Source organism: Cebus imitator, unplaced genomic scaffold (assembly GCF_001604975.1).
Source record: "Cebus imitator isolate Cc_AM_T3 unplaced genomic scaffold, Cebus_imitator-1.0 Scaffold55, whole genome shotgun sequence".
Classification (NCBI taxonomy): Eukaryota; Metazoa; Chordata; class Mammalia; order Primates; family Cebidae; genus Cebus; species Cebus imitator.
The window spans coordinates 3,119,334-3,125,773 of NW_016107370.1; the positions used below are offsets into that span (position 1 = coordinate 3,119,334).

General features: G+C 34.1%; 1 pseudogene across 1 annotated transcript; it reads left to right on the top strand.

Moving 5' to 3' along the window:
* Positions 1 to 296: 296 nt before the first annotated feature.
* On the top strand, positions 297 to 1,130 carry LOC108304581 (annotated as a pseudogene). The gene has a single exon (XR_001825312.2). The product of XR_001825312.2 is annotated as a translationally-controlled tumor protein-like (transcript).
* Positions 1,131 to 6,440: the final 5,310 nt, after the last annotated feature.

The following is a 6,440-nucleotide window of genomic DNA, read 5'->3' on the forward strand; positions in this document are numbered from 1 at the left end:
ATGGTGAAACCCTGTCTTTACTGAAAAATTAAAAAATCAGCTGGGCATGGTGGCATGTGCCTATAGTCCCAGCTAGTCGGTAGGCTGAGGCAGGAGAATTGCTTGAACCTGGGAGGCGGAGGTTGCAGTGAGCCGAGATCATGCCACTGCACTCCAGCCTGGCACCTGGTGACAGAGCGAGACTCTGTCTCAAAAAAAAAAAAAAAAAAAAAAAAGTGGGCAAAGGAAGTGAATAAATATTTCTCAAAAGAAGACGTGCAAGTGGCCAACAGGTATGTGAAAAAATGTTCGCTTTTCCGCCCGCTCTCCCCTCCCCCCTAGCGCCGCTCTGGCTGCACAGCGCTCGCTCCAAGCTTCGGGCTCCTGCTAAGCTAGCGCCGCCGTCCTCCCCCATCAGCCACCATCATGATTATCTACCGGGATCTCATCAGCCACGATGAGATGTTCTCTGACATCTACAAGATCCGGGAGATCGCGGAAGGGCTGTGCCTGGAGGTGGAGGGGAAGATGGTCAGTAGGACAGGAGGTAACATTGATGACTCGCTCATTGGTGGAAATGCCTCCGCTGAAGGCCCCGAGGGCAAAGGTACCGAAAGCACAGTAATCACCAGTGTCGATATTGTCATGAACCATCACCTGCAGGAAACAAGTTTCACAAAAGAAGCTACGAGAAGTACATCAAAGATTACATGAAATCTATCAAAGGCAAACTTGAAGAACAAAGACCAGAAAGAGTAAAACTTTTTATGACAGGGGCTGCAGAACAAATCAAGCACATCCTTGCTAATTGCAAAAACTATCAGTTCTTTATTGGTGAAAACATGAATCCAGATGGCATGGTTGCTCTATTGGACTACCGTGAAGATGGTGTGACCCCATATATGATTTTCTTTAAGGATGGTTTAGAAATGGAAAAATGTTAACAAATTTGGCAATTACTTTGGATCTATCACCTGGCATCATAACTGGCTTCTGCTTGTCATCCACACACCAGGACTTAAGACAAATGGGACTGATGTCATCCTGAGATCTTCATTTATTTTGACCATGATTTATTTGGAGTGGAGGCATTGTTTTTAAGAAAAACATGTCATGTAGGTTCTCTAAAAATAAAATGCATTTAAACTCATTTGAGAGAATGCCTTTTAGTTTAATACATATTTAAACTAAATTCATCCTGTGGTGTTCGTGGAGAAGCTAGAGCCTGGTTGTAAACTACTGCTAGAAAGAGTAAGACTCATCAGTTAACTTCTGCAGTGGAAACTGCTTCTGGGCCTGGAATATAAAAAAAGAATCAAAGGTTTTGATTGCGAGTTGCAATAAAGGGAAAGACCATGCTCATAGCAGTGCCAACATCTGAAGTGGAGCCTTACCCATTTCATCATCTACAACAGAAGTAGTAACTGGAGGAGATTACCAAGAAAATAAAAAGAGACTAATTCAAAAAAAAAAAAAAAGAAAAAATGTTCAACATCATTGATCATCAGGGAAATGGAAATCATAACCACAATGAGATATCATCTTACCTTAGCTAGAATGACTATTATTAAAAAGTCGAAAAGTAACTGATACCTATTCTAGATGTGGAGAGAAGGGAACAAACGCACTTTTGGTGGGAATGTAAATTATTACAGCTTCTACGAAAAACAGTATGGAGATGTCTCAAAAAAGAAATCAGTATATCAAAGGTATACATGCCTTCCTGTGCTTATTGCAGTGCTATTAACAATAGCAAAGATAGGGAGTCAACGTAAATATCCTTCAATGAAAAAATGGACAAAGAAAATGTCGTATATATACGCAATTGCATACTATTCGACCATAAAAAAGAACGAAATCATGTCATTTAAAGCAGAATGAATGAAATTGAAGTTTCATGTCAAATTAAATGTCAGCCACAGAAAGACAAATATCTCATGTTTTTACCATAGGTAGGGATTTAAAGAGTTGATTTTGTGAAAGTTGAGAGTAGAATTTAGATACCAGAGTCTGGGATGGATGTGTGGGTGAGTGGTGGGGTGGGGGCTGTAAAGAGAGGCTGGTTAATGGGTACAAATGTGCAGTTAGTTAGAAGGAATAAGTTCTAATGGTCTATGGCAGAGTGGGGTGACTGTAGTGTATAACAGTGTATTGTATATTTCAAATTAGCTAGAAGAGAAGACTTGAAATGTTCACAACATATAGAACACCAATACCCTGGCTTGATCATTACATATTCTGTTAATGTAACCAAATATCACATGTACCCTATAAATATGTATAAATGTTATGTATCAAAAAATTAAAATCTCAAAAATTTTAGTATCCAAAGTGTATAAGACATATGTGTTATCTGAAAGAAGAAACAGTAAATCTTAGGCAAAATAATAATTTGTAAGCTTCTTTTGGATAGGAATATTTTGTATTTTTCAAATCACCAATCTTCTAAGTCTCAGTTTTCTCATTTAAAAGCCATGTGCTTGGCTTAAACTCACAAATTCTTTAATATTTAAAATCCTGTAAAAGAAAAGAATTGTTGAAAATTTCAAGCCAATTATCTCTGTGGGAATTTATGTGGATGCTGCACACAGAAGGAACAAAGCAAAGAAAAATCTTACAAGTAAAATTTCACTATGTAATTTCATACTTTCCTAAAATAAGCAGTTAAAATATACATGAAATATCTTGATTTCTCATCCCACAGAATAAATAAAACAATACAATTTCATTTTATAACTGAACAATTGTAATTTCCCTATTTTCTTTACATAACATTGTTTTTGACCTTTTTCTATCAAATGTAGTGCAAACACATAAGCATACTTATTCAAGTGCATAGATTTTTTTTTTTTCTAGCAGGATTTAAAATGGCTATTATTGTGCAAACTAACATAAAAATTGGACCTTCATGTTTGTATGTTGGTTCAACATTATGGAATTTAATGTTGCAAAAAGAAATGATAAGCAGCAGATGAAGCAAATTATTATCTTTGCTTGTATTGTCACATTAAGCATTTGTTTTTAGGACTAAAATTTTAAGCTTTTAAAATTAATATTAGTCATTATACACATGCATATACTTTTGTATAAATAACAAAACTAATGTATTAGTGCCAGTTATTATCTGTGTGGCTACTAGCAAGTCATATAGTTTTCCTATGCATCTGATTCCTCATTAACAAATAGGCTACCTAAATCCCTGGTTTCTCATTTGCAGTAGGCAACAGATTTCTTGATGGGTTAAAAACACTTGGTGTTAATACCTGGCATAGGCTTAGTACACGAATTCGCAACCAATGGTAACTTACTAACAGACAGTTGATAGGTATTTGTAGCTATTATCAGTTAATTTCAGTATTTAAAATTTTTAAGATAATACTTAAATTTTGCTTTGTTTATAAAAGGAAAAGCCAATTTAAAACAAATTCTTAGAGTCTTCTTAGCTTAACAACTATTTTTCTTTTATGATGAACTACAGCATCTGAATTGGCTTAATTAGAAAACAAGATTTTCTAGGTTTACAAAGGTAAATTAGTCCAAGTCATGTTTTCTTAAAGGATGTCCATTTTAAACTCTTTCTGTGTGGGGACTTTAGATTTTGGGAAAAGTCTTTTTGAGAAGTAGTGTTTTAGATTCTATGATTTCTTAGACATACTATGGGTAAATGTTTTTTTTTTTTATTTTTTTTTTATAATCTGTTCATGCTACATTGGATTTCTGTGGGCAACAATCATGCCTTCTATAGTTTTTGCACTCAGGAACCCTACCCCTTAGTGTGATCTGGCTTAGGTATCAGAGAGACTCAGAGCTGGAAGAGAATATCTGATGTTCTACTCAGCATGCAGTCCTCACCAACTATCTCTTACCGATTCAAATCTTTTGGTATAACTCTTCTTCACACACAAAGAATTTATTCTATTTCAAGTAGACCTTGGTAAGTATATGACCTCTCAAAGATTGAAATAATCCGATTTATGTTTTTTATTTAATAACTTGTTTGTTTTTAAGGTTTTCAATTGTTTGAAGGCTCTTAAATATAACTAAGATCTGTCTTCCTATAAATTTTTACTGATTGATTGCAATTCTGCTCTCTTGCATTTAACAGAATTAAGTTTGGTTCAATTTTTCCCAAAGCGAACCCTTTAAATATTTAAGGAATCTATTATCTATATATAATATAGATATTTTCTCTGTATGTTATATATATTATCTTTTCCAAGCTAAACATTTCCAGTTTCTGTAGGTGGTTTTTCATATAATGAAATTTCTGAATTCTTCTTCATTCTGGGTATCATTAGGTTTGCCAAGGTCCTTCTTGAAATGTGGTATAAGATTTGAACGTTCTGTAGCTAAGATTTTTTAACACTCTCAAGAGTTCAGAGCCTAGTGCTTTATTCTTTGTTCAAGCTGCAGTTATATTTAGACATTTTATCTTTATTGGCTGATGCACGCATTTGTTACTTTTTGTGAGTGTATGTGACTGCTGTTTGAATCCATTGTGATGTTTGGCAAAGTATCTTCATTATGCAAAAACATAAGTAAGAATACTTTTGTTTTTCATAAAGTTATCAATATTCATGTAATTCTATAGTAAATGTCCTAAATTGTAAGCTTTTTTGAAATGAAAACAATCTCATTTATTAAGAACAATTAGATATTTAAGTTGGAGCAATGTTAAATTTTCTAGCTTAGTAGCATGTAAATGCTTTTGATAACATTTCCCTTAGTTAAAAAAATGGTGTTTCTGGTTCTAAATCACACACTTACTTACCTATGTAACAAACTTGCACATCCTGCATATGTACCCTGGAACTTAAAAAAAAAATGAGGTAAATAAAATAATTATAAAGAAAAAAGTACTAAAACCAAAACAAGACCAAAAAAATGGGGCGATTCAAATAAAGGGCACATGATTTGTTATGTCATGTTTCCAATTAATCCATATTAATTATGGATTATTAATTATGAGTTATTCCCTTGACTGAAAAGGCTCCTGGCCAAGGGGACTTACAAAAGTAAACTTCTTTGATAATATAATTCCTACTAGAGGATATTTCTCCCCTAACACTATGATTTTCATAGTTTGTTAAATTCATAATGACAATTATTCAAAGGCAGTAGTTCAAGTTTGTAGACATACTGTAAAAATGGGTCAGCAGATGTTGAGACAGAGGATGTTTAAATAACTTTCTTAAAATCCAGGATAAAATAATTTCTCACTTTGTTAATTGTAATGTACAAATCATAAAGATTGATAAAGATATTGCTCTAAGTTGCATGGCAAATAATTGTAAATATTTACTGGTTCTAACAAGTAATGTAGACTCTTCAGAAGTTGCATTTTCTATCCAATGTTTTAAAAATTTATTTATTATACTTTAAGTTCTGGGGTACATGTGCAGATCATGCAGGTTTGTTACAAAGGTATACACATGCCATGGTGGTGGTCTATCCAATGTTAAATACACACACATCACTTTAGGATATTCACCATTCAGTGGGTAGCCAAATTTTAAACACCAGATGAAGGGAGAATGTTTTCTTAAATCAGAAGCTACTTTCACATAGAACAGTGGTTCTCAGACTTTAATGAGCGTATGAATCACCTGGGAATCTCACTAGAATATTTGTCCTGATGGCGGGTCTGGCATGAAGCCTGAGATTTTTGCATTAAAAGGCTTCCAGGTGATGCCAATTCTATTGGTCCCTGGACAACAATTCAGCTAAATGCTCCAGATTTTAACTTACAGTCTCCTTACTGTCAGTATTTGGTGTTGAAGCCCTTCACACATACTTATAACAGTTCTTTTTATTGTAATTATTTTTATGTAAACAACCCCTTAGACTATAAACCACTTTAGGAGTAAGACTTTTTGTTTGAGCAGAGCTTGCCTCAGTAAATAACTTACAAGAAAGAACTCAGTAAATGTTTTTCACTGTATTGATAAAGTGGTCTGCATTCACTGCCGTGGTGTTTATATTACATAATTTGAATGATGTTGTGTTAACACAAGTCAACCTTATTGATCATGCTTTAATACCACCAGCTTTTTAGGCTTGTTATTATCAATATGAATTTGATGAAATGTGCTTAGACTATGTTTTTTGATAACTTCCAAATTAATTGACATTAATTTTAGTTTTACAAATATAGTCTTAAAATTATTTGCACAATGTTAAAAAATAAAATGACAGAAAAGTATAAATTAGAAAAGTAAAAGTATTTTCTCAATTATTATTCTTTCAAGAATATCACTGCTAACAACTGATATATATCTGAATGGCAGATGTACCTGACATCAATAACTTAAGCACACCCTAAGAATGACCCTGTGGTCTAAGAAGAATGTGTGTTTGGAGTTTTGAGCTAAGGGATCTGGGAGTGGCCACCCGGAGATTCGCCATTTATCTGTGAGGAACATTTGAACTCCTGGCCCATCCCGTGGAGCACACTCCATATA